Genomic DNA, 26,362 nt, shown 5'->3' with positions numbered 1-26,362 from the left:
ACGCTGTGTACTTGCGCAGTGTCAGTTTCCCCCAGAGTAGTCTTTCACTTCTGCGAAAGACTTCTACAATTTGCCAGGGATATAACTCGCAGGGACAGTGGTTATCGCAACCACTGTCCCTGTGAATTCCCCTTTGTGCTTAGCAGGTATATTTTCATTAAAAATGAAAATATTCACAGTGATTGGGATAGATAATAATTGCAGCTGGTTCGCAATTATTAGTACATAGATCTCTAAGTGATAATACTGTATAGGCTACATTTGTAGGAATATTTGGTTTGGTTACATAAATGTCTTCTTCCACTGTATTTCAGATTAACTGAAGGTAGAATGTAGATTTCTACAGTACTGTACATAAGAGATGAAAGTTTGCGAGCAGGAAAATGGTGACTGTGAGTTAATAAGGCACCAAGGGCGGCATGTACTAAAGTGAAAATGTGATCAAACTCCAAACACTGCCATTTTCAGAGTTTTAACCACATTCATCATATGTATAAAGCTCCGGATAGCAAAATTTTCAGCAGCTTGTACCAGGTAGGCAACACCATTTATAAATGGCGTTACCTAATGGAAACCTATGGTTTCTCTCCTCAATGTTCCCAGTGAGGGATCCAATAGAATCCCTCCCAGGGCTCGTGTATCAGTGTGCACATGTGCAGAAGGACTCTCGGGTCATTGCATCCCATAATGCAATGCTTGAAACATCCCTCCCCCAGAATCTTCAGACAAAGGACAATATCATAGAATAAAATGACAACTTAATTGCAGAGCTGTAACTTCTGGTTGGACAGGATGTCACTCAACCACCAACAAATTTTTTAACACCTGGGATTCCTGCAGCTGCCTGACACATGCCTCTTGGTCCCATGGGGATGTAGTTTGGAAGCCGATGGTCTAAATCCCGACCGCCGGCTTCCAGACTTTCAAATCCTGGTGTGGTACCAATGACAGGCGTCTACATCTCTGGGGCTTGCGGCCACGAGACCCTACCACAAGGGTCTCGCCATAAGCCCGATGGTCGTGATGGTCTTGACCATTGCGACCATCATCCTGGCCGCTCGCATTAGCTGCGGGTGGCAACCACAGCAATGCAGCGGCCAGGAGGCTGCTCTATAAAAAAAAAAAAAACGCCCTGATTCAGAGCGAGCGCTCTGTCAGAGTGTCCGGCTCTGAATCAGGGCCAGAGTCTCTCCTGTTAAAACTAAGAAAGAAGACCAAACTTGCCAGCAGCTAGGATACTAGAATCCAGATTCCAAAGAAGTACAGATACTGGATGAGCTGGAGAGTTGTTCTGACCAGATGGTCAGGGGGAGCACATTCTCATCCAGGATGATGATGATGATGATGATGGTGACATAATATGTGAAGAGGATGGAGAACAATCTCAGACACACTTAACCACTATGCTCGATACAAAAAGGACAAGAGACCTGTTGGCGAGTCCAGAATCCCTAAACGTATCATAGCCCATAGGAAAGTAAAAAAAGTAAATGTGTAAAAGAATGAATACTCTCTCATCCCTGATGCTGGCTTCAGGCAAGTCACCTAAAGAGATACGGACCACCACAGTACAGACGCTATATGAAGTTCTGCTGAAGAGAGTTCAGGAGACAAAAAATCTTGATGTGCATCTGGAAACATTGACACAAATTGGCAAAGAATGTAGAGAATGAAATTTACAACAACTTTTATAATACTGGTGTGAGGTACAAAAATAAGTACAGAAGTCTCCTCTTCAATCTGAAAGACCCAAAAACTAAGAATTTCATTAACCATGTAGTACTAGGGGAGATCACTGCACAATGTCTTGTTCAGTTGACCCCAACAGAAATGGCTGGACTGGAGCTGACAAATTGGAGAAACCAAGAGAGACAACATGCTCTGGAGAGCATTGAGAAAGCAGAAAAAGAGCTCCACCACAAGTGGCAGATGACTAAACTCACACACAAAAGTTTAATAGAAATAGATACAGCACAAGATCAGATGTTTACCCTGGAGGATCTGTCTGATTCATCATGGTGCCTCCAAGATTGTGCAAATTCTGCCAAGAGAGAGACTGACTCTACGGCTAAATATAAGAGTCACCTTTTGGATGTGAATTGTCTCATTTGCATGGGAAAATCCAACCCTCAGATGAGATGGATCTCAGCCAATGGACAACATTGAAATCACCATTAAAAAGTCACAATGGAAGACTACAGTGTGGAGAATCTTTCTTCACAGTCAGGAGAGGCCTCAGAGAACATGAAAAAAGATGCTCTAGGGGCTGAACTTCATGGGATTTCTCCATCATGTACTGCAGTGTGAAAATGTATCATTCACATGTTTTCTATAAAGCAGTTCAAAGTTACATCCTTCAAAGTGTCTGGATATAACACCCACCTTTGCCAGGAATTACCAAAGATTATCACAAGCAAAGGATTCATCTGACCATCCAGTGATTCTGTGTTCTGTTGCCAATTTGATTCCTACCTGAATCGCAAAATGAAATACGGAATAGTGAGCACAGACAACATGGGGGCCTTTGTTATTCTGCTGCCTGCATGCCAACCAATACCTCCCAGACTACACCCACTGGGGGGACCAGGTCTAGATAATGACCATCCCCATCTGTTGCTAGACCTTCTTCTTCCAAACCATCCATCCTGGACTTCCTGTTCAAAAAGGGTGAGCAGGGTACAGAAAGAGGAGCTAGATGTCCCTGATTACATTTTTTTTCATCTATAATAGATGATGTGGAGAGAGAAGAGCTTCAGATGGTGGAACAGGGGCTCCCACCTATTTGGCTTCCCTCCAGAGAGCAGAGCTCTGTTCCTCAGGAAGTGTCTATGCCTGAGCTGATAGGTATTCTCTGTCTGTTGGCAAACACCCTTCAGGAGATGGCAACCCACAATAACAACAACTATTATAATGTGTCCACTAATAACCGGCCTGATCCCTTAACAGCAACATACCCCGTATGGCCAACTCATAACATGACACCCATTTGCAGCCTCCTCTTCCTTATGACACTAATCCAGTTGCCATGGTTGACCAATCAGCCATGTGTGGTCCATCCAATTTTTGGCCTTCTATATTCTAACATCATAATAACATACTATAACACACTAGACTTATAGTCTTTGCTTTTGTTTATGTTTTTGAATAGAACAGTTTTAGAATTTAGGATGTCCACTCTATATACTGTAGGTTTGTAAATATAGGCTTTAGTTTTTTAGAGCATATAACACAGTGGCAAATGCAGGATTTCTACAGGGGGGTTTCCAAATGCTTGATTTTAGAGTGAGTGTGGCCAGTCCATGAAGAGAGCATAATTAGCAGATAACCAGCTTTAATATGCTTTGTACAAAGTATATTGTGTGTCATAATTCCAGCATATAGAGGACCAGCAATTACAGTAAACCATTTTATGTGGCAGTAGAGCCATCCTGCCTGAGCCAAATGTTTTTATTTCAAATGTGGGCCCCATTCCAGATCATTAGAGTAAGTCCGGGAGTCTGGGGGAGCAGCAGAATAACCTAGCACTGCCCTGGACATATATGTATATATTGGACTCTATAGCAGCATATCCCTAACAGTGTATGTTTTCCAGATCTCCTAGTTGGTGCACAGGTTATTTATTACTGACTGATACATGACACATGTTAAAAGATCCACAGGTGGTGCTAATTATTTGATTTGTGATACTGTGAAGAACATGTAGCACTAGTAAAAATCTATTCTATTACTATATCTATTGTGGTCATGGTGTGGGCTGGGGAGGGGGGTTTCCAGGCAGACGGAAACCCCCCCTGCGTTTGCCTATGTAACTTTATAAGCTGTTAGGTCAACATTTCTGCTATGTTTAAGATTAAAAAAAAACATTTTGTAAACCAATAACTTAAAAAAAAAAAGGTTTTCATTGCAATGTTCATGTTTGATTTTTTTAAAAAAGAGATTTTTTATTACTGGTTTTGTTTACAAAATGCAATAATAAATATTTATCAAAATTAAAAAAATAAAATGAAAAAAAATAGTTTTTATTTTTTCACTGATGGTGTGGCTAACATGCACCACAGTACAAAATTGATTGTTCTTTTCACACTGGGTGTGAACCCTTGAAAGAGGAAGCAGCCCCTTGACAGACAGCAGCACAGTACCCCTGCGCAGCTACGCCGATGACAGTGACAGCCAGGTGTGGCTGACACGCACAAAAAAAAATTTCTTTTTTATTTTTGGGCCAGCAGCTCCTTGACAGACAGCAGCATAGCACCCCTGCGCAGCTACGCTGATGACAGGTGTGGCTAAAACGCCACACAATTTTTTTTTTTTATTAACACTGGGGTGAACCCCTGAAAGGAGCAAGCAGCCCATTAACAGACAGCAGCACAGCACCCCTGCACTGATGACAAGTGTGGCTAACACTAATTTATTTTATATTTTTCACACCCCTGAAGGACAGAGCACCCCCTGGACAACACAGCACTACAGCCAGCCAGCCCCTATGGACAGGACAACAGCCAGCCCCTATGGACAGGACAACAGCCAGCCCCTATGGACAGGACAACGACAGCCAGCCAGCCCCTATGGACAAGACAACAGCCAGCCAGCCCCTCTATAGACAACAGCCAGCCAGCCCTTATGGACAACAGTAGCCAGCCCCTATGCACAGCATCAGCGTGCAATTAACAATAACAAGTATTAACAACAGCACAGCTCCCAGCTCCCTATCTCTTCTTGCTCTCCACAGCTGGAATGAAAAATGGTGGTGAATCGCGGGACCTTTATAGAATCCAAAACCCGCGAGAAAGCGGGATGAGGATGTTTTGCCTCATTTTCAGACCCGAGTCAGGCGGGAAAACCCGAGCCGACTCGTATCTGCCTCGTATCTGCTAATGGTGCATACACATGGTCAGATTTGTCAGATCTGTCAGATGAACGATTGAACGTTTTGAACGATTTTACCAAAGATTTGAACGATTTGAACAATTCAACGATTTTTGACTGCATTTAAATGAATGGAATCGTCCAAGTCTTACTGCAAACACATCAAATGTTAGATGTCGTTATCTGACCATCGGGAACACGCATCGTTCATCGTTCAGGCATGTCAGATATGTCAGATTTTCCTTCAGATATGAACGATTGAATGATTTTTTAAATCGTTATCGTTCAGATCTGAAGAAAAATCTGACCTTGTGTAAGCACCATAAGTACGCGTGGGTTCGGTTCTCAGGGAACCGAACCCGCTCATCTCTACTAGATACACTACAGCTTTGATGTGACAATAATAAAAACATCACATGCGCTGCAAGTTTTGACAGTCCCCTATATACACCATGAATATACTGATTTCTACTAGAGAACCTTTGAAGGGAATTTTGATGAATGACATGTGGTCTTGGCCATAGAGTCTCATGACAGCTAGATGACAGGACCGTGCACTAGTCACAGGCAGAAGACCTGATTTTCTTTCAGTGCATGCACACATGTGTAAAATACTACACACAATAAATACATCCAGGCACATTAACTCGTCAATAAACCGAGAAGGCATGTAGAGGAAAAAAACAAAACATTCTCGAATTCCTGCAGTGCAGTCGTTTTGCTACACCCACCATTTCCATTGTAGTGTCAGTCTCTTTGATCACTGTCTTTTTGCTATTGCAGATTACATGTGCAGTGATTTTATTCATTCCCTCATAATGCATTATATCTCTCCACGGAGCTCAACGATCTTTCTTTCTGCTCAGAAACCAACAACAAAACAAAAAGAGTTGAATTTTTCTTCGGCTTAATGACCCATACAGCAAAAGTTATAGCTGCAAAGGCTCATTAGAAGTCTGATCCTTAGCTATTTACAAGTTTTCTAAATGGTAAAAGCATTGTAACTTGTTTCGCTTTGCATCACACTTGGTTTCAATTGTGAAATATATCTCTGGTATCGATTTTATCCTATACTGTTAGAGAACTTGCATATATAGGCCCTCATTCAGAGCCGCTCGCTATTTGCGGTCGTTCGTTTTCTAAATAGGGGTGGCTATTCAAATGAACCGTTCGCACTTTGCGGTCTGTTCACGCCTCTAAGTCTGAACGAGAGAGCAAAACATGCAAACGTAAATTTGAAAAATACGCCCCCCTGGCCGCTCGCACCATACGTCATGTCCGCTATTTATTAGATTAATCGAGTACATCGAACAGCGTCTGAACTGCTCGCTATTCTTGTGGTTGGTTTTTTCAACCACTATTTTGCAAGCAGTTCTGAGTTAAAAAAAAACAAGTGACGTGGTCAATGACGCTGCTGGATTAATTATGCACTCCCTTAAAATGCCCGTTTTGATCTTTAAGCATGCCTGCGATCGGATTTCCACTCCCCGTTTTCAAGCACCTTCCCCTGTTACCACCCACATACGCCTCATTCTGTCACTCAAATTAGCAGGCATTCGCTATTTTGCGAACACATGAATTTCGACCGCACTGACTGGTTCGCGCATGCGTATAACGATCCGTACGCATGCGCAGTTGGGCAAACATCGCTCGGAGCGAACGAGCTGCCGCTTACGAGTGGCTCTGAATCAGGCCCATAATGTCTGACTTGTATTTTAGATAGTAGTATGTGATCTGTTGGCAGATTGTCTCCAACACCTCTAGGCTTTATCTCCCTTCCTCTGAAATGACCTGCCTATAGTGCGTATAGCACCCATTCGCCTTGAGGAGCGATTATATGTACCTGACCACTTCACACAGGCAGGGAAAACCTGACATCAGACTAGACAGTGGGACAGTCCTAAAATTGGGGTAGTGTGGAAGTATTTAATCATAGCAATGAATTAACACAATAGTCTTATTCCCAGCCCCTTAGAAACCCCTGCCAACAAACCTTTAATTTTGCATTTGGATCACAGGGCCTGATTCAGAGCCGTTTTGCACGCAGCCATCAGCACCCAAAGTATGCAAATCCCACGATAGCTGGTAAGACATTAGCACGCCCACTATGTTTTGCCATGATATCGCGGTATGTATAAACTAGGGGTGAGCGGGTTCGGATTTCTGAAATCCGAACCCCCCCGAGCCCCCCCGATCCGAGTCCGATCCGAGTCAGGCTCGACTTTTCCCGCCTGACTCGGATCTGACATCGAGGCAAAACGTCATCATCCCGCCTTCCGAGTCTCGCGGGTTTTGGATCCTATATAAGGTACCCGCGTCGGCGCCATTTTCTCACTCGGCTGTGGACAGTGAAGAGGGAGGGTGGGAGTTAGTGCTGTGTAGTGTAGTGTAGTGTTGTGCTGCTGTTGTCCACTACTTCAAAGTCCATAGGGGCTGGCTGTGTTGTGCTGTGCTGCTGTTGTTAATAGGGGCTGTGTCCACTACTTCAAAGTCCATAGGGGCTGGCTGGACTGTGTTGTGCAGTCAGTTCCAAAGTCCTGTGCAGTGTCCCAGTCCTAAAGGGGTGCTGTAGTGTTGTCCAGGGGGTGCTCTGTCCATCAGGGGTGCTCCCCCCAAGTGCTAAAAAAATAATATATTTTCTGTGTTTGTGAATTGTGTGCGCAGTAGCCGCACGTGCATCAACAAAGTAGTGCCAAGCGTGCGCCTGTGTCATAAGTAAAGGGCCGGCTGGCTTGACCGTTAAGGGTGCTGTAACCCCCGAAAGTACACTCCAGTCCAAACCAAAAAAAAAATTATTTTCTGTGTTTGTGAATTGTGTGCGCAGTAGCCGCACGTGCATCAACAAAGTAGTGCCAAGCGTGCGCCTGTGTCATAAGTAAAGGGCCGGCTGGCTTGACCGTTAAGGGTGCTGTAACCCCCGAAAGTACACTCCAGTCCAAACCTAAAAAAAAATTATTTTCTGTGTTTGTGAATTGTGTGCGCAGTAGCCGCACGTGCATCAACAAAGTAGTGCCAAGCGTGCGCCTGTGTCATAAGTAAAGGGCCGGCTGGCTTGACCGTTAAAGGGTGCTGTAACCCCCGAAAGTACACTCCAGTCCAAACCAAAAAAAAATTATTTTCTGTGTTTGTTAATTGTGTGCGCAGTAGCCGCACGTGCATCAACAAAGTAGTGCCAAGCGTGCGCCTGTGTCATAAGTAAAGGGCCGGCTGGCTTGACCGTTAAGGGTGCTGTAACCCCCGAAAGTACACTCCAGTCCAAACCTAAAAAAAAATTATTTTCTGTGTTTGTGAATTGTGTGCGCAGTAGCCGCACGTGCATCAACAAAGTAGTGCCAAGAGTGCCCCTGTGTCATAAGTAAAGGGCCGGCTGGCTTGACCGTTAAAGGGTGCTGTAACCCCCGAAAGTACACTCCAGTCCAAACCAAAAAAAAATTATTTTCTGTGTTTGTGAATTGTGTGCGCAGTAGCCGCACGTGCATCAACAAAGTAGTGCCAAGCGTGCGCCTGTGTCATAAGTAAAGGGCCGGCTGGCTTGACCGTTAAAGGGTGCTGTAACCCCTGAAAGTACACTCCAGTCCAAACCAAAAAAAAATTATTTTCTGTGTTTGTGAATTGTGTGCGCAGTAGCCGCACGTGCATCAACAAAGTAGTGTCAAGCGTTCGCCTGTGTCATAAGTAAAGGGCCGGCTGGCTTGACCGTTAAGGGTGCTGTAACCCCCGAAAGTACACTCCAGTCCAAACCAAAAAAAAAATTATTTTCTGTGTTTGTGAATTGTGTGCGCAGTAGCCGCACGTGCATCAACAAAGTAGTGCCAAGCGTGCGCCTGTGTCATAAGTAAAGGGCCGGCTGGCTTGACCGTTAAGGGTGCTGTAACCCCCGAAAGTACACTCCAGTCCAAACCAAAAAAAAAATTATTTTCTGTGTTTGTGAATTGTGTGCGCAGTAGCCGCACGTGCATCAACAAAGTAGTGCCAAGCGTGCGCCTGTGTCATAAGTAAAGGGCCGGCTGGCTTGACCGTTAAGGGTGCTGTAACCCCCGAAAGTACACTCCAGTCCAAACCTAAAAAAAAATTATTTTCTGTGTTTGTGAATTGTGTGCGCAGTAGCCGCACGTGCATCAACAAAGTAGTGCCAAGCGTGCGCCTGTGTCATAAGTAAAGGGCCGGCTGGCTTGACCGTTAAAGGGTGCTGTAACCCCCGAAAGTACACTCCAGTCCAAACCAAAAAAAAATTATTTTCTGTGGTTGTGAATTGTGTGCGCAGTAGCCGCACGTGCATCAACAAAGTAGTGCCAAGCGTGCGCCTGTGTCATAAGTAAAGGGCCGGCTGGCTTGACCGTTAAGGGTGCTGTAACCCCCGAAAGTACACTCCAGTCCAAACCTAAAAAAAAATTATTTTCTGTGTTTGTGAATTGTGTGCGCAGTAGCCGCACGTGCATCAACAAAGTAGTGCCAAGAGTGCGCCTGTGTCATAAGTAAAGGGCCGGCTGGCTTGACCGTTAAAGGGTGCTGTAACCCCCGAAAGTACACTCCAGTCCAAACCAAAAAAAAATTATTTTCTGTGTTTGTGAATTGTGTGCGCAGTAGCCGCACGTGCATCAACAAAGTAGTGCCAAGCGTGCGCCTGTGTCATAAGTAAAGGGCCGGCTGGCTTGACCGTTAAAGGGTGCTGTAACCCCTGAAAGTACACTCCAGTCCAAACCAAAAAAAAATTATTTTCTGTGTTTGTGAATTGTGTGCGCAGTAGCCGCACGTGCATCAACAAAGTAGTGCCAAGCGTGCGCCTGTGTCATAAGTAAAGGGCCGGCTGGCTTGACCGTTAAGGGTGCTGTAACTCCCGAAAGTACACTCCAGTCCAAACCAAAAAAAAAATTATTTTCTGTGTTTGTGAATTGTGTGCGCAGTAGCCGCACGTGCATCAACAAAGTAGTGCCAAGCGTGCGCCTGTGTCATAAGTAAAGGGCCGGCTGGCTTGACCGTTAAGGGTGCTGTAACCCCCGAAAGTACACTCCAGTCCAAACCAAAAAAAAAATTATTTTCTGTGTTTGTGAATTGTGTGCGCAGTAGCCGCACGTGCATCAACAAAGTAGTGCCAAGCGTGCGCCTGTGTCATAAGTAAAGGGCCGGCTGGCTTGACCGTTAAGGGTGCTGTAACCCCCGAAAGTACACTCCAGTCCAAACCTAAAAAAAAATTATTTTCTGTGTTTGTGAATTGTGTGCGCAGCAGCCGCACGTGCATCAACAAAGTAGTGCCAAGCGTGCGCCTGTGTCATAAGTAAAGGGCCGGCTGGCTTGACCGTTAAAGGGTGCTGTAACCCCCGAAAGTACACTCCAGTCCAAACCAAAAAAAAATGATTTTCTGTGTTTGTGAATTGTGTGCGCAGTAGCCGCACGTGCATCAACAAAGTAGTGCCAAGCGTGCGCCTGTGTCATAAGTAAAGGGCCGGCTGGCTTGACCGTTAAAGGGTGCTGTAACCCCCAAAGTACACTCCAGTCCAAACCAAAAAAAAATTATTTTCTGTGTTTGTGAATTGTGTGCGCAGTAGCCGCACGTGCATCAACAAAGTAGTGCCAAGAGTGCGCCTGTGTCATAAGTAAAGGGCCGGCTGGCTTGACCGTTAAAGGGTGCTGTAACCCACAAAGTACACTCCAGTCCGAACCAAAAAAAAATTTATTTTCTGTGTTTAGCCGCACGTATATATCAAATCGATATAACATAAATGGAGGACCAAACTTTCTCCGATAAAAATAAAATAGAGAAAGATCAAGAACCACTTCCTCCTAGTGCTGAAGCTGCTGCCACTAGTCATGACATAGACGATAACATGCCATCAACGTCGTCTGCCAAGGCCGATGCCCAATGTCATAGTAGAGGGCACATACAATCCCAAATGGCAAAGTTCAGGAAAATGACCTTGAAAAAGACATTTAAATCAGCTGAAGAGAAACGTAAACTTGCCAATATGCCATTTACGACACGGAGTGGCAAGGAACGGCTAAGGTCGATCCCTAGTATGTTCATGACTAGTGGTTCAGCTTCACATGACGATGGAAGCACTCCTCCCACTAAAAAAATCAAAAGAGTTAAGCTGGCAAAAGCACAGCGAAGAACTGTGCTTTCTAAGAAGATATCACAAATCCCCAAAGAGAGTCCAAGTGTGGTGGTGGTTGCGATGCCTGACCTTCCCAGCACTGGACGGGAAGAGGTGGCTCTTTCCACCATTTGCACGCCCCCTGCAAGTGCTGAAAGGAGCACCCACAGTCCACTTGCTGATATGCAAATTGAAGATGTCACTGTTGAAGTACAACAGGATGAGGATACTGGTGTAGCTGGCGCTGAGGAGGAAGTTGGCGAGGAGGATTCTGATGGTGATGTGGTTTGTTTAAATCAGGCTCCGGGGGAGACAGTTGTTGTCCGTGGGATGAAAAAGCCCATCACGGTCATGCCTGGGCAGAAGACCAAACATTCCACCTCTTTGGTCTGGCAATATTTCTATCCAAATCCGGACAACAACTGTCTTGCCATATGTACCATATGTAAAGGTGAAATAAGTAGGGGTAGGGACGTCAACCACCTAGGAACATCCTCCCTTATACGGCACCTGCAGCGCGTTCATAAAAAGTTACTGTCAAGTTCAGAAACTTTGGCTCAGACCGTAAGCAGTCCAGGGACACCTAAATCCCGTTGTCCTGTTGTATCCAAGCGCCTGCAAACCACACCGTCAACTCCCTCCTCGTCAATTTCCTCCTTAGTCAGGATCGGAAGTAGTCCTGCAGGCCATATCACTGGCATGACTGACTCTCCTATCCGGGATTCCTCCGGAGGATCCTGCATTGCTACGCCTACTGCTGCTGCTGCTGCTGTTGCTGCTGCTGCTGGGAGTCGTTCATCATCCCAGAGAGGAAGTAGGAACACCACTACTTTTACTAAACAATTGACCCTCCAACAGTCCTTAGCGAGGAGGATGAAGTACGACAGCAGTCATCCTGAAGCAAAACGTATAACTGAGGCCTTGACTGCTATGTTGGTGTTAGACGTGCGTCCGGTATCCGCCATTAGTGCAGTGGGATTTAGACAATTGATGGAGGTAGTGTGTCCCCGGTTCCAAATCCCGTCTAGATTCCACTTCACTAGGCAGGCGATACCGAGACTGTACAGAAACGTCAGAAAAAGTGTCCTCAGTGTCCTGAAAAATGCCGTTGTACACAATGTCCACTTAACCACGGACATGTGGACAAGTGGAACAGGGCAGACTAAGGACTATATGACTGTGACAGCCCACTGGGTAGATGTATCACCTTACGCAGCAACAGCAGCAGCGTCACCAGTAGCAGCATCTCAGAAACGCCAGCTCGTTACAAGGCAGGCTACGCTGTGTATCACCGGTTTCAGTAAGAGGCACACCGCCGACAACCTCTTAGAGAAACTGAGGGAAATCATCGCCCAGTGGCTTACCCCACTTAGACTCTCCTGGGGATTTGTGATATCTGACAACGCCACCAATATTGTGCGGGCATTACATCTGGGCAAATTCCAGCACGTCCCATGTTTTGCTCACACAATAAACTTGGTGGTGCAGAATTTTCTGAAAAGCGACAGGGGCGTGCAGGAGACGCTTTGGGTGGCCCGAAAAATTTCTGGCCACTTTCGCCATTCAGCGACTGCGTGCCGAAGACTGGAGCGCCAGCAAACACTCTTGAACCTGCCCCGCCATCACCTGAAGCAAGAGGTTGTGACGCGGTGGAACTCAACCCTCTATATGCTTCAGAGGATGGAGGAGCAGCAAAAGGCCATACAAGCCTATACATCCACCTATGACATAGGCAAAGGAGGGGGTATGCACCTGACTCAAGCGCAGTGGAGAATGATTTCCGTGTTGTGCAAGGTTCTTCAGCCCTTCGAACTTGCCACACGTGAAGTCAGTTCAGACACTGCCAGCTTGAGTCAGGTCATTCCCCTCATCAGGCTTTTGCAGAAGCAGCTGGAGAAAGTGAAGGAGGAGCTAAGACGGAGCGATTCCGCTCGGCATGTGGGACTTGTGGATGAAGCCCTTCATTCGCTTTGCCAGGATTCCAGGGTGGTCAATCTGTTGAAATCAGACCACTACATTTTGGCCACCGTGCTCGATCCTAGGTTTAAAGCCTATGTGGTGTCTCTCTTTCCGGCCGACACAAGCCTGCAGAGGTGCAAAGACCTGCTGGTGAACACACTGTCAGCTGAAGCGGAACGTGACACGTCAACGGCTCCTTCTTCATTTTCTCCCGCAACTGGGGCTGCCAGGAAAAAACTTAGGTATCCTAAGCAACCCGCTGGCGGTGATGCAGGGCAGGCAGGACCAAGTTTGGACATCTGGTCCGGACTGAAGGACCTGGCAACAATTTCTGACATGTCTACTGTCACTGCATATGATACTGTCACCATTGACAGAATGGTGGAGGATTACATCGGTGACAGCATCCAAGTAGGCATGTCAGACAGTCCATACCTGTACTGGCAGGAAAAAGAGGCAATTTGGAGGCCCCTGTACAAACTGGCTCTATTTTACCTGAGTTGCCCCCCCTCCAGTGTGTACTCCGAAAGAGTGTTTAGTGCAGCCGGGAACCTTGTCAGCGAAAGGCGTAGGAGGTTGCTTCCACAGAATGTGGAGAAGATGATGTTCATCAAAATGAATTATCAGCTCTTCCAGGGAGACCAGCCTCCAGAAGGTACAGAGGGACCTGTGGTGGTGGATTCAAGTGGGGACGAGTTAATACTTTGTGAGGATGAGGATGTACACACTGAAGAGGGTGAGGAATCGGTGGATGAGGAGGATGAGGATGACATCTTGCCTCCGTAGAGCCAGTTTGTGCAGGGACACATTAATTGCCAGCTTGTTTTGTGGGGGCCCAAACGAACCAATCATTTCAGCCACAGTTGTGTGGCAGACCCTGGCGCTGAAATGATTGATTTGTTAAAGTGTGCATGTCCTGTTTATACAACATAAGGGTGGGTGGGAGGGCCCAAGGACAATTCCATCTTGCACCTCTTTTTTTCTTTGCATTATGTACAGTTTGGGGCCTAGTTTTTCTAACTGCCATCCTGCCTGCCACTGCAGTGTCACTCCTAGATGGGTCACGTGTTTGTGCCGCCCACTCGTGTCGCTTAGCATAGTCATCCAGCTACCTCGGTGCAACCTTTTGGACATAAAAACACTATTGTGAGGTGTGAGGTGTTCAGAATAGACTGGAAATGAGTGGAAATTAAGGTTATTGAGGTTAATAATAGCATAGGAGCAGAAAAACCTACAAATTCTGTGATTTTAGCTGTTTTTATGCTTTTTTTCAAAAAAATACAGATCCAAAACACAAAACCCAGAACCCAAAACACGGAAGGGTGGTTTTGGCAAAACCAATCCAGATCCAAAACACGAAGAAAGATCCAGATCCAAAACCAAAACACAAAACACGAAAAGTGGCCGGTGCACACCCCTAATTTAAACACCCACCAGCCTGACATAAGTCACCCAATTTCCCTTAGTAGCATACGTCATCTCTAGGAAGTGTATTAAACAATCGGTAACATCGGCTGTCATCAGACCCATGCGCAGCACTTGTGGTAGGTAAGTTGCATGCATGCTACACCATGCGGGACGCTGCCACAGCAGCACAACACACGCCCAAACTATCACTCCATCCTCCTGATGGCTACCAAGATTGTAGACCAAAGGTCCAACAGGGAAGACATGCCGGTCTAGAACCGCACGGTAAGGAGCCCCCTGAAAGGGTCCACCCACCTTCCCCCAGAGCCAGTACCCCCCCCCCCCACACCCACCCGGGACCATTCCCAAGCAGCACTGTACCTTCTCAATAAAAGGTTTGGCACCATACAAGTTTGTTTGTCCATTTTTTTCCATACAAGCACCACACAATACGCACACATCCCCACCCCGCATATCTAGAGAGCACATCTGACTCACCATTTTTCAACTCGGTAACATCGGCTGACATCGGACCCATACGCAGCACTTGTGGCTGACCATACCCTACCGCAAGCACTGTGAGTTCTGCTGTGTTTATTTCAGCCATGTGACGTGCATAGAAAACAGCTTCTTGAAAAAGCTGCTGTGTGCAGAGAAACGCATTGAAGTTTTACAGATCCCCGCTACACACCAGACATCATATGTGATTGCAGCTCATATTGACTTTGGTTGCATCAGCTAATCTTATCAGCTCTTGGATTTATTTGATATTGCTGAAAGCTGCATACAGTTGTGCATCAGAACAACAGAGTTACCTGGAGGTGTTAGCGCCATACAGGAACCTCGACGGGGGTTGAAAGCAGACGTCCGCATCACTGGTCCCTGTGAGCTTAACGCTGGAGGACACCCTCCGCTCCAGTTACATCAGCTAGTTCCCTGACAGTAACTATACATATCTATGATAACATACAGCTAACTATTACCTGGAACATTTATTATCGTGTGGAGACTGACAAGCACGCTTTTCAGAGTCTCCACGCTCCATATACAAATTATTTCAATCACTGGTATACCGTGTTGAGAGGCTGATGAGGAACACTTAGAGCATCCACGGTTTCTAAAGACATATTATAGACTTTTATTTCTAAGCTGCAACTAGTGGTGAATCAGTTGGTACTATTGGACACTTATTTGGAATTTGCTATTCGTATCAATCCATCAGATGATACTATTTGGATACATTTACTTCCCTTCAGAGATTGCAATAGCACTATCATTCACTGTGTAAAGATCTTTTAATTATTTTTGTTTGGTGCATTATCATATTTATTCTATTTCTATGTCTGGTGTATATATAAATACATTTCTATATATATTTTTTATTTAACACGTTATATAATACACTCCCAGGAGTATTTACTCTGTTTATTTTATCCTACATAAACTCTTCTATTTATTATACATATGCTTGTATAATACCATTCACCTAGCGCTAGGACTATATTCTCTTTTTTATGTGACGTGTACGCTGACAATATGTCTTAATTATGCACTCCCCAGAAATTGTATTCAGACGCACAGATACGCCTGCATTCGCACCACCACACCCCCGTTACCATCGGCCACCCCCTGCACAACCGACACGTCCTATCACTCATGCTTGCGGAGCGTCTGTGTACTGGGTGGGATCACTTCCCGATCGCAGCCTTGAGACCGGGTCCGAATCAGGCCCACAGTCTGCTATAGTCTTTGTCTTGAGTCCACTTTTGTCTTATAATGGCCCTGATTAGAGTATAATGCACTATACTGGGAGGACTGTAATAGTGTCCATGCGCTTTCCTATGGTCTATGGTACTAACCAGAAACAGGATGGTGTAATGTAATACATATATATACTGTGTGTATACAGTATGTATGTATATATATATATATATATATATACTTTCAGCTAACTATACTCTGTAACATTTGCTACATGTATATAGGAATATACAAACCATAGTTAGAAATATTTTTTGTAATGATTATTCTTGAGCAGACACAAGAAACAGCAGGTGAGGAAATGACATGATACTGTAACTGATTACTAAACTATAAATAATGTACAGTATGCATTTTCCTGTATTATATTCTTAAGAATTCACATAAGTAAAATGTATGTTTTAGGCGGTGATTCAGCACAGAACGGAATTGCAAAGCTGCACGCAAGTAGCTTTGCAATTCCGTCCTTGCAAATATGCAAATGCAGCAGGAGGTGTCTGACAGATGTATGAGGCGTATGACACCCCCTGCTGCATTTGTGCTGTGACCGAGGTCGCGATGGTGGATGTCACCGGCAAGCTGAGTAAGACTCAGCTTACTCAGGCTGGCCGGCTTGTAAGGCCACTCCCGGAAAAAGGGGCCAACATATCACCATTTCTGAGAACGCTGGCTGTCAATCAGGCAGAGGCATACAGGGGCCTGCGTGTGATCATGTGCGGCCCATTCTGTACTGTGCAGAACAGGTCCTGTGCATGCACAGATTCCCGATAATCAGGAATCTGCGTTCAGCATTGCACATACGAGCAATGCCGAATCAAGCCCTTAGTCTTTAGAGGAAAGCCACCCACAGCCTGTACACAACCTCACGTATGACTTAATTCTGTAAATAAAAAGTTGTGTGCAAAAATCACTCCCAAATTGTGAGCAAACATGATAGAAAGTTACCCCAACAGACCTAAAGCTCTTAATATAGAAAAAGTTCAAATCTGCAAGTATTTATTTATTTTTTAAATTGTGCAGACAAAAAATGAACTATGAGTTTGGAAACACGCTTTAAGAGCTTACTGGTTCGCAATAAAAAACATTTCCAACTAAGGGACTGATTCAGACCCACTCGTAAGCAGCTGTCCGCTCGCAAGTGGGTCGATGTTGTGCACTGCCATGCGCACGACGGCGGGAGCTCCGTCGTGCGCATGCGCCAGACGCGACGAGCGAAGGAAAGTCCTTCGCTCGTTGTGTCTGATCAAAGGGGGCGTGCTGTCGATGTTGATTGACAGCACGCCCCCTTTGGTGGGCGTGCTGGGGGCGTGCCTCCCTGACGGGGGCGTTCCCAAGGGAACGCCTACCGTCAGAAGCCGGCCCACTGACATCACTAGTGATGTCAGTGGGAGTGATTTTGGCTCTGATAGAGCCAAAATCACTCCGGGCCTTGCGGTTGAAAACCTCAACCGCAGGCTCCGGCTCGCAGTTTCGATGGTCGCGATGGTCACAACCATCGCGGCCATCAAACTGCACGCTCGTATAGGCTGTGGGTGGTGACCCACAGCTATACGAGCGTCCAGGAGGACGCTCCAGAATTATGGAGGGCGGCCCTCATTCAGAGCGTACGGCTCTGAATGAGGGCCTAAGTCTGTTACTCATTTGTAATACAGACGAATATGTTGACTTTTTAGGGGAATTCATACTTTATGCAATCCACTGTTTATATATTTTTGCTCTCTGTGTGTTTTTATTATTGTTTTCATTTTACCTTTATTTAGGGAAAATAGTTTATTCAGATTTAAAAATTTTTAAACAGCACGTGTTAGCATACGATAAAGTCACTTGGATCGTAGGAAGCATGGGCTAGGGGCACTGTGGGAGAGGCACACCAGGTTTCACTTTCCTGCAGGAAAATCATTGTTTAATGGTGCGTACACACGGTATATGATTAAAATGGACGATATGAATGATAACGATATCGAATATATCGTTTTTGTTCCTATTGTGCATTTTTCGGTGGCCAACGACCTGCGATGCATTGGCACATATGGCCAATATTGATATCAACCATCGCCCGTGCATGCAGGACAATCTGTGGATTGTTATAGTTGTTGGTGAGTTGTTGGTGTGCTGGATGATCGATATCGATCGTCCTGCACACCCGGGAGATCGAACAACTATACCGTTGTTGATCGTCCTGTCTGTAGGGACCAACGTCTCCCCAGAATAACAGTTCCTTAGTAACGGCCAGATGGGCGGCATTCTTATTGACAAAAAACACGATTGACTGAAAATTATGTTTTTATCACAAATATGAAAATATCAAACTCATAATCATACTTGCCCAGTATCAATGAGACTCAGCAAGACTCACAGAAATAGTGGTGATCTCCCTGACTGGTTGTGCACAACACAGTGATGATGAGAGAGCATTTGAAAAAGTCTTTCAGGCAAATTGTGAAAGCAACACCTATCTGTCTGAGAGGCGTGTCATAAAATTATCTTAAGTACAATTGTAAGTGCATCCCAAAACAGTTACATAGTTCTGCACATTTAGACCATACAAAAATGGAAGATATTTTAAGGATTGTATGACCGAGCATTAACAATACAACACACTATTATTTCTATCATCATAAATTACCCCCTTTAATGCTCTCCATTCATTCAATTCTTCACACATCCTTGGACACACAGACACTCATGCATACCTCCCAACATATGGGACTTTAAAGTGAAGACCCCGCTTGTGACCAAAAATGGGGTGTGGCCATGTGGAAGAGGCGTGGTCTGGTGACAACCCCCCTTTTCCATTACTCTGGGGGATTGCCCAGTACTACCGGAGATGCTGGGCTGTCCCCAGGCTGTCCCTGCACTGTGATTCTTACAGCATCTATTCACCATCTGGTCTGCAATTGGTGCTACAAGAAAATTACCCCTACTCTCCAGGACACTAATTCCCTCCCATGGGACACTGTAGTCCGAGGGTGGGACAACAGGATAGTCTCCAAAACTCTAGACTATCCCACCCAAAGCAGGACAATTGGTGGTTATGCTCATGTAGCCATCAGTGTGCTGGAGAGAGGAAGCCATTTTCTTGTAGCACACATACTCTGTAACCTTCTCCCTAGTGTTTCCTCCATGGTAGACAGTGAGATCCTCCACAACCTTCTCCCCAGTGTTTCCTCCAGGGTAGGCAGAGAGTGATGACCTAATCTCTGTGTTGTGTACTTCCAGTCTAGCCACAGGTAGATTACTGTACTCTTCAGGGAGTCAGAGAAATCAAAACTATTTCTGGGAGTCTCCCTGTGATTCAGGCAAGGTGGGAAAGTATGCCTTAATTAAAGGCATATTATAGCAACCCTATGTGCTCAAAAACCACCCATAACACATAATGTACAATATCACAAGCAAATACACATCTGTAAAAGAAAATTCATAAGCTGTACAAATACTATACTGGTAACAGACAAAGGTACGAATCAGCTGTTTAAGCTAACAACTAAATCAGATGCTAGGGCTGATTTCCATAAGCTGCTCAAACAACGCATGACAAAGTAGTTGCTTTATCAGGATCAAGTGGTTGATGTTTTACAGAGAAAGCTGGATAAGAAACATGAACTGTATTATAAGACCTCAGTACTGAGCATGACTTAGAAGAGGCTTAGCACTCAGTAACAGAGTTCTGACTGTGGAGGATATGTATCAAGCCTTGGAGAGAGATGGCCTGGAATAGTTGGACAAAGGAAGCAATCAGCTTCTAACTATAATTTATCTAGCAGAGTCTATGAAATGAGAGCTAGAAACTGATTGGTGGCTTTGGGCCATTTATCCAGTTTATCTCTCTCAAAGGCTTGATACATCTGCTCCTGGTCTATGGGAATGGAGGTAAGCACTGGGAAACAGGTTAAGCCCTCAACAAACTGAGCAAAGTTCTGTGAAAGCCAATTCTTCAGAGAAATCTGCCATTTTTTTTCAGAGTTTTGATTGATTTCAGTTTAATTAATAGGGGTGTCTGGGTTCCACATATATAAACTTGTGTAGCCCCTGTTATTGGTAACTTAAGAAGAATGGCAGTGATTGCGGTACGGTTTGGCTCAGTGGGGATTGCTCGGTTGCTATGGAAACCAGATGCTATGAAGAGTTTAGAGTTACTGCCATTTTCCGAGCTTTACCGCAATACATATGGTTCCTCATATGTAACAAAATGGTCCACAACAGATATCGGATATATCCTCTAGAATTCTATGGGGCTGTGATGTGCCCATATGCATCAAGCTCTGGAAAGAGCAACTTCCCGGAGCTTGTGACCGATAGGCAATGACAATCTCTGGTTTTACTTGATTGTTCCCTCTTCCTAATACAAGTGTACTGTATAATGTATACTTGCCTACTTTTTCATTTTTCTCTCCGGGAGAAGCCCACACAGGAGATGCAGATGACCACTTTGGGGGCAGGATGGGACTCTTTACGTCATTAGGCCCTGCAATGTCACTGTAAAATATCACAAATCACATGTCCTTAAGGAGAGGGTGGGGCTAAAACAATACAATTGTATCCCTGCCCCCTTCCTACAGACCCACTATTCCCAGTTTTATCTCCCCATCCTATCCACTTTATTAGGAAGTTAGCAGTATGCTGGAGATCCACCCTTCTCTTCCGGGGGTCCAGGGGACTACCCAAGAAATCAAGAGTCTTCTGCACCTTCAGGGAGAGTAGGTATGTTATAATGTATAGTTTGGGTTCTCTTCTCCAAACATCTCTAAGATGTGTAATTTTTGAGGATATTCTGTTTAATTATTAGAATACATTAAAGCTGTGCTCTCTGTACCCAGACAGTCATTCTTGCCTAATCTTCAGTAATGTATGGGAGACTCCCAAATTTGGGTGAGTTCTCTCAGGACTCCTGGTAAAGTAGCCCACCCTTCAATAATCCGGCAGTCTCCCAAAAAGAACATCTACTGGATGGGATTGGGAATGGGATGCCGGGAAGCTGGCACCGAGGATCACGGCGGTCAAAATCCCAATGCAACTTTCCGGAGCTTGTGACCGATAGGCAATGACAATCTCTAGTTTTGCTTGATTATTCCCTCTACCTAATACAAGTGTACTGTATAATGAATACTTGCCTAGTTTTTCATTCTTCTCTCCAGGAGAAGCCCAGACAGGAGATGCAGATGACCACTTTGGGGGCAGGAAGGGACTCTTTATGTCATTAGGCCCCGCAATGTCACAAGTGGGAGACTCAAAAATTTGGGTGAGTTCTCTCAGGACTCCTGGTAAAGTAGCCCACCCTTCAATAATCGTCAGTCTCCCAAAAAGAACATGTACTGGATGGGATTGGGAATGGGATGCCGGTGCTCAGGATGCTGGCGCCGAGGATCATGGCGGTCAAAATCCTAATGCTGGCATCCTGACAGGGTGAGGATACTGACACCTGCCGGTGGGTATCCTAACCCTCCCCCTCTCACTCTCTCTCCCTCCCTCCCCGGTGCCTAAACCTAACCTCCCCCCACTAGTGCCTAAACCTAACCTCCCCCTTCCTGCTCCCTAAACCTAACCCTCTCCCTTAGTGCCTAACCCTAACCCTCCCCCTAGTGCCTATCCCTAACCCCTAACCCTCCCCCTAACCCCGCTACTTTCTTTTGAGATGCTGGCGGTCAGGATGCCAGTCCCGCTATTCTAAGCACTGGCATCCAACATGCCGGGATATTGACTGCATCCCACTGTATGACTTTGTATGTCCTTAAAATCCTTACCATTCAAATCAACAATAAAATGACTGATAGGCAACAGGGTAAAAATGTCTGATATTATGTTAATGATGGTATCACTGCCTATAATAACTGCAAATACTCAGTTTATCTGCAACGTACACTCTATGGCTTAGTGAGCATTTACTGAGCAATAACAGATTATTCAAAAGCTCAAGCACCAACTTCAATATGTCTAATTCTAAGCAAAGTAAGACAAACAAGTGGATAAGCAGCGGTCAGCAGTGGATCTGTTTATTGATCGTAATTGTTCAGAGGGTAAATTACTTTAGCAGGGACAATTATAATATCCTTTTGTCAAAACGGGTGTAGCCTGTTTAGTAGATACATGGGTGTACGTATTGGTAGTATAATCGGTGTTGACCTTTTTAGTTTCCATTGCTACATAATCAACACTGCAGTCATAGATAGAGCCAATGCAACTTTCTGATTCACAGGGTAACAAATGCTCTAAATCGTTGCTGCATATTTAATTACTGAAATACAGTTGTGTCCTCGTACATGTAGCATCTATACTGAGCCGCTCCAAAGAGAGTAGCGTACCGTATTTTTCTTTCAATTTTGCATTTCATTTGCATCTCAGATGCAGCAAAACACCACACACACTGTACGGCTGCGGCTTCAACCGCACAGGAATTTGCTTGTAACATGTAAAAAGTTGCAGATAAGCACAACAGAACTTGGTGTGAGAAAAAGCCGCTGTCGCTGTATCGCAGCACTTCGTATACAGATGCAGACGCATTCGCACATAGATGTACAAATGTCACACATCAAATTGATCAATGCAATCTAGCTAAGTAGTTTCATCGCTTCCAGTTGTTTTATTTATGCAAATAGGACACACGTGGTGGAAATGTCTTGGACCTGGTGTGCTAAGAGGAACTGTTTGGGGCAATTGAAGCCATAGTGTTACAAGGACACATTTGTAACTGTGCAGGATTTATTATTGACACTTGCCAGACCTATGTCTGCAGCATACAATATATAGCATACATTACAGAAAGGCAATGGCGTACACTAAAAATTTATGTTTCATTTCCACCTAAATTGCATTTTTCTGCATATACTGCCTGTACATTAATTAAGAGTAACGTAGCAAAATATTTAGGTAAACAATTAATTAATCTTTCTAAAAAAAATACATTTCTTGAAAATAAGTATCGCAACTGTTCAATGACACTGAGCAAAAATGTTCTTTTCTTCCTAATTTTGCTTAAGGAGAAGCTATAGCTCCTTCTAATTAATTGCTACAGTGCATTGTGGAGTTTAGCATCAAAGCTGATAAAGTCCTAATAATGAGTAATAGAAGTTCTTTCTCCGTGGTACAAAATTCTATTTAAAAAGCAAATTGCTCATACATAAAAATGTATTTTGTACTTGCGGGACCGTGTTAAAGACCAGGTAAAACCTCTAATTGTCATTAACACGAATGCTATGGGCAAACAAATAAAATTACATTTCAGTGATATTCATATACATTTGCAAACAGATCTGATTTGCCCAAAATGTGTTGATTTGATTTCACCCCCTTGATAATCAGGCCAATCACAGTGCATGGAACATAGATAAGCCAATCAGCAAGAGTCAGAAATGTCACATGTCTATAGCATTAGTAAAGGACCTTACAGAGAGTAGGTAAGTATGATCTGACCAGTGTATATTTTACAATGCTCTGACTGCCGCGGTAGACACCTGTTGCTATCACCAGACCATCTGTGCATTCCTTCCAATTGTAATGTGAAGGCACAATGTCAAATTTTATGTATTGACTGCCGGTTAATTTATAAACAGTGACAACATGTTCCCTTGAGCCAAAATAGTGCGCTATTACACAGTACTGTCTAAAAAATATAAATGAAACCCCATGAAAATGGTTTAGAGAAATCTGGAACCCACAGTGCCCGCTGGGCCCTGGGTAAGAGCTTAGGTTTCCTAGTGGGTTAGATATTACATCAATGCACATCACTCCATCAATTTGGAGGTACAGTAGAAATTGTCCAACATTATTTGAACAGGCCAAACTAGGTGAATCTGTAATTATATAAGAGTGTTCCCAAGAGTAGTCTCGTTTTATCTCCTGCTGCCTATGCTATACCCTTGAGTAACAGCTATGTTCACTTGAACTCCCCTGCAATTATCAGGCTTTTGAAGGAGCTCAGGAGGCAGAACTGTATTTGATTCAGCTTGCAAGGCTTATAGAGGTCCCAGCAGCTTTCAGGTACTGATCCAGCCATTTAAATTGCAAATACACACATAGGAATATGTCTTACTAGAAAAATTACCAGTCCATATTCAGTGCCTGCTTATACTCAGTGGCATGATATGTACTAAGATATCCTATAACTGTGGCTAATTGATCTGTAAATATTTATTCTCTCTGGCTATACGTTTGGATGACATTAACAGTGCTACTCTCAGAATTGCTGTTTGTGCACAAGCAATAATTAAATCGATTCTATATGCCTCTTTTGTTAATTTCCTTTGCATAGACATAAGTTTGTTGATGAGAATAATACTATCCTAATTTGCAACTCATTTTATGTTTTGTTGCATTTTTCAATGGGGTCCCTTCATATAAGTAGTTGTATGCTGCAAATCAGGGGTGGAGCATGTGCTATGGGTGCCATGATTTATTTACCACATATAAAGCTATTTCTGTCCGTGATGTCCACCCAACTTCCGGCAGCAGCATTAACAGGGCCGCTAACTGCAACTCCTTCATTGGGCCACTGTCCTATGCAGAACCACATGCTGCCTACTGCTATAGAAGCAGCATAACAAACCGATCTAAGTGCATAAGTGGCACAGATCTCCCTGATCTCATGCACCCCCTGACCTTGGCTCCTCCCTCTCTACTATCACTAGTATATCCTGTTTTTGCTCCTCCCCCATTTCCCTCATATCACCGTTTACTGTCTGCATTTCCTCCACTTCCAATTTGTCTCCTCTTTATTGCTTGTGTCTGTTTCCCTCACACATAACCCACCACCTACCTACTGTATTCCATTTGCACACACCACTCACATTTTCTCTATGCCCCTTACTCTTCACTGTTCCTCCTTCCCTGCACCTTAGTCACCCCTTTCTCCTTTCACTTCTTCCCTCTCCAACCCTTACCTTCTTCCTTCATTTCTGCTGAAGTCACCGGAGTACAGCTGGCCACCGATCATGAGTGACATGGAGGAACTACTTAGTTGGCAGGTAAGCGCATTTATTTTACACACACAATTTTTGTTCTAAAGTGGCAAACTCCTGATGGCAACAAAATACACTGGCTTGTGTGAATGAAGGCTTCCCCATATAAATTGCACAAGTTTTCTGGTGGTAATTGTATCACCACAATACCTGTTCTGAATACTATAATTTAGTTACTTAATAAATGCTTAATTTGTCAAATTAAATTTTTTTTAATGTATAAAGGTCTTAAATTTTTTTAAGTGTGTTTGAATTAAATTATCTATTTGTAAATAATAATATTATTAATATTATTATTATTATTATTATTATTTTCCTATTCTGATATTGTATTTTTGTCACATGATTGAGCTGAATCAATATGTAATTAGTAACCACATATGTATCTCTGATTAAATGAGATTATATTAATAGTGACTAGTTTATTACAATTAAGAGATGCGGAACACCTCCATAAGTTAGAGCAGGTTTTTCATTTTATAACTGGAATCAAGATCATGAATTCTTAAAATATTGTTAAATTGCAAGAAAACAAATAAAAATACAATTTGTTATAAATTAAAAAACAAATGGTCATTGAACATTTTTTAAAGCATCAATCCCATAAAATCCCTGAATTAAAGTGTGTCTTTATTCATATAAATCACGTGGCAGGCTATAACACAAATGTTGGTATTTACCATTTTCCCTTGTTTTCATGATTCATCTATTATTTTGGATTGCCATATCAACCTCAATCACATGGCATATGATGTAATGAGAAGAGATGCTTTCAAATGCACCTCTGAGCTGTCTATCCAAAGATAACCTCTTTTTTCACCTTCTGCAAATCACATACTGAAAGTTGTCATCTTTTAAAGAATGACTATATTTATATGTCTGCAGACATTTGTTTGAAAAGAGATAATGATTTGTTGGAAGACAGGCAAGAACATTTTTCTCTTGAAAACAATTTAGTGAATATATATATATATATATATATATATATAATGCTCACAAATTATGTTTATGAAGACTTTTTTTACTACTTTAATAATGGAGTTCAATATCGGTTGCAATACTTCGGACAGTTCTGGTTTCACTATTATTTAGCAAAAAAATATAAATATAGTAATACAATTAATGCAGTGTTAAAATAATATTTTGCCAAATATTTACATGCAAAATATATTACACAGCACTTCTTATATACAATTGCATTGTGTTTATATATATATTAAAAATGTAATTCATTTATAAATTTAGTTCTGTGAAATATTCATCTTGCACCACATTTGACTGAAAAATCTTGCACTTGTTGCTGGCACAATTTGGCCTTAAACATCC

The 26,362-nt window shown here is 43.7% G+C and overlaps 1 protein-coding gene and 1 pseudogene across 4 annotated transcripts in view; one reads left to right on the top strand and one right to left on the bottom strand.

Annotated features, from left to right (window-relative positions):
* AJAP1 (adherens junctions associated protein 1) overlaps positions 1–26,362 on the bottom strand; it is a 325,451-nt gene that overhangs the window by 265,058 nt on the left and 34,031 nt on the right. The window lies entirely within an intron of this gene.
* On the top strand, positions 1,503–15,066 carry LOC148505762 (SPOC domain-containing protein 1-like; annotated as a pseudogene).

Source organism: Taudactylus pleione, unplaced genomic scaffold, assembly GCF_031769625.1.
Source record: "Taudactylus pleione unplaced genomic scaffold, aTauple2 ptg000437l, whole genome shotgun sequence".
In the NCBI taxonomy this organism is placed as follows: Eukaryota; Metazoa; Chordata; class Amphibia; order Anura; family Myobatrachidae; genus Taudactylus; species Taudactylus pleione.
This window is presented reverse-complemented; position numbering and strand designations above follow the sequence as displayed.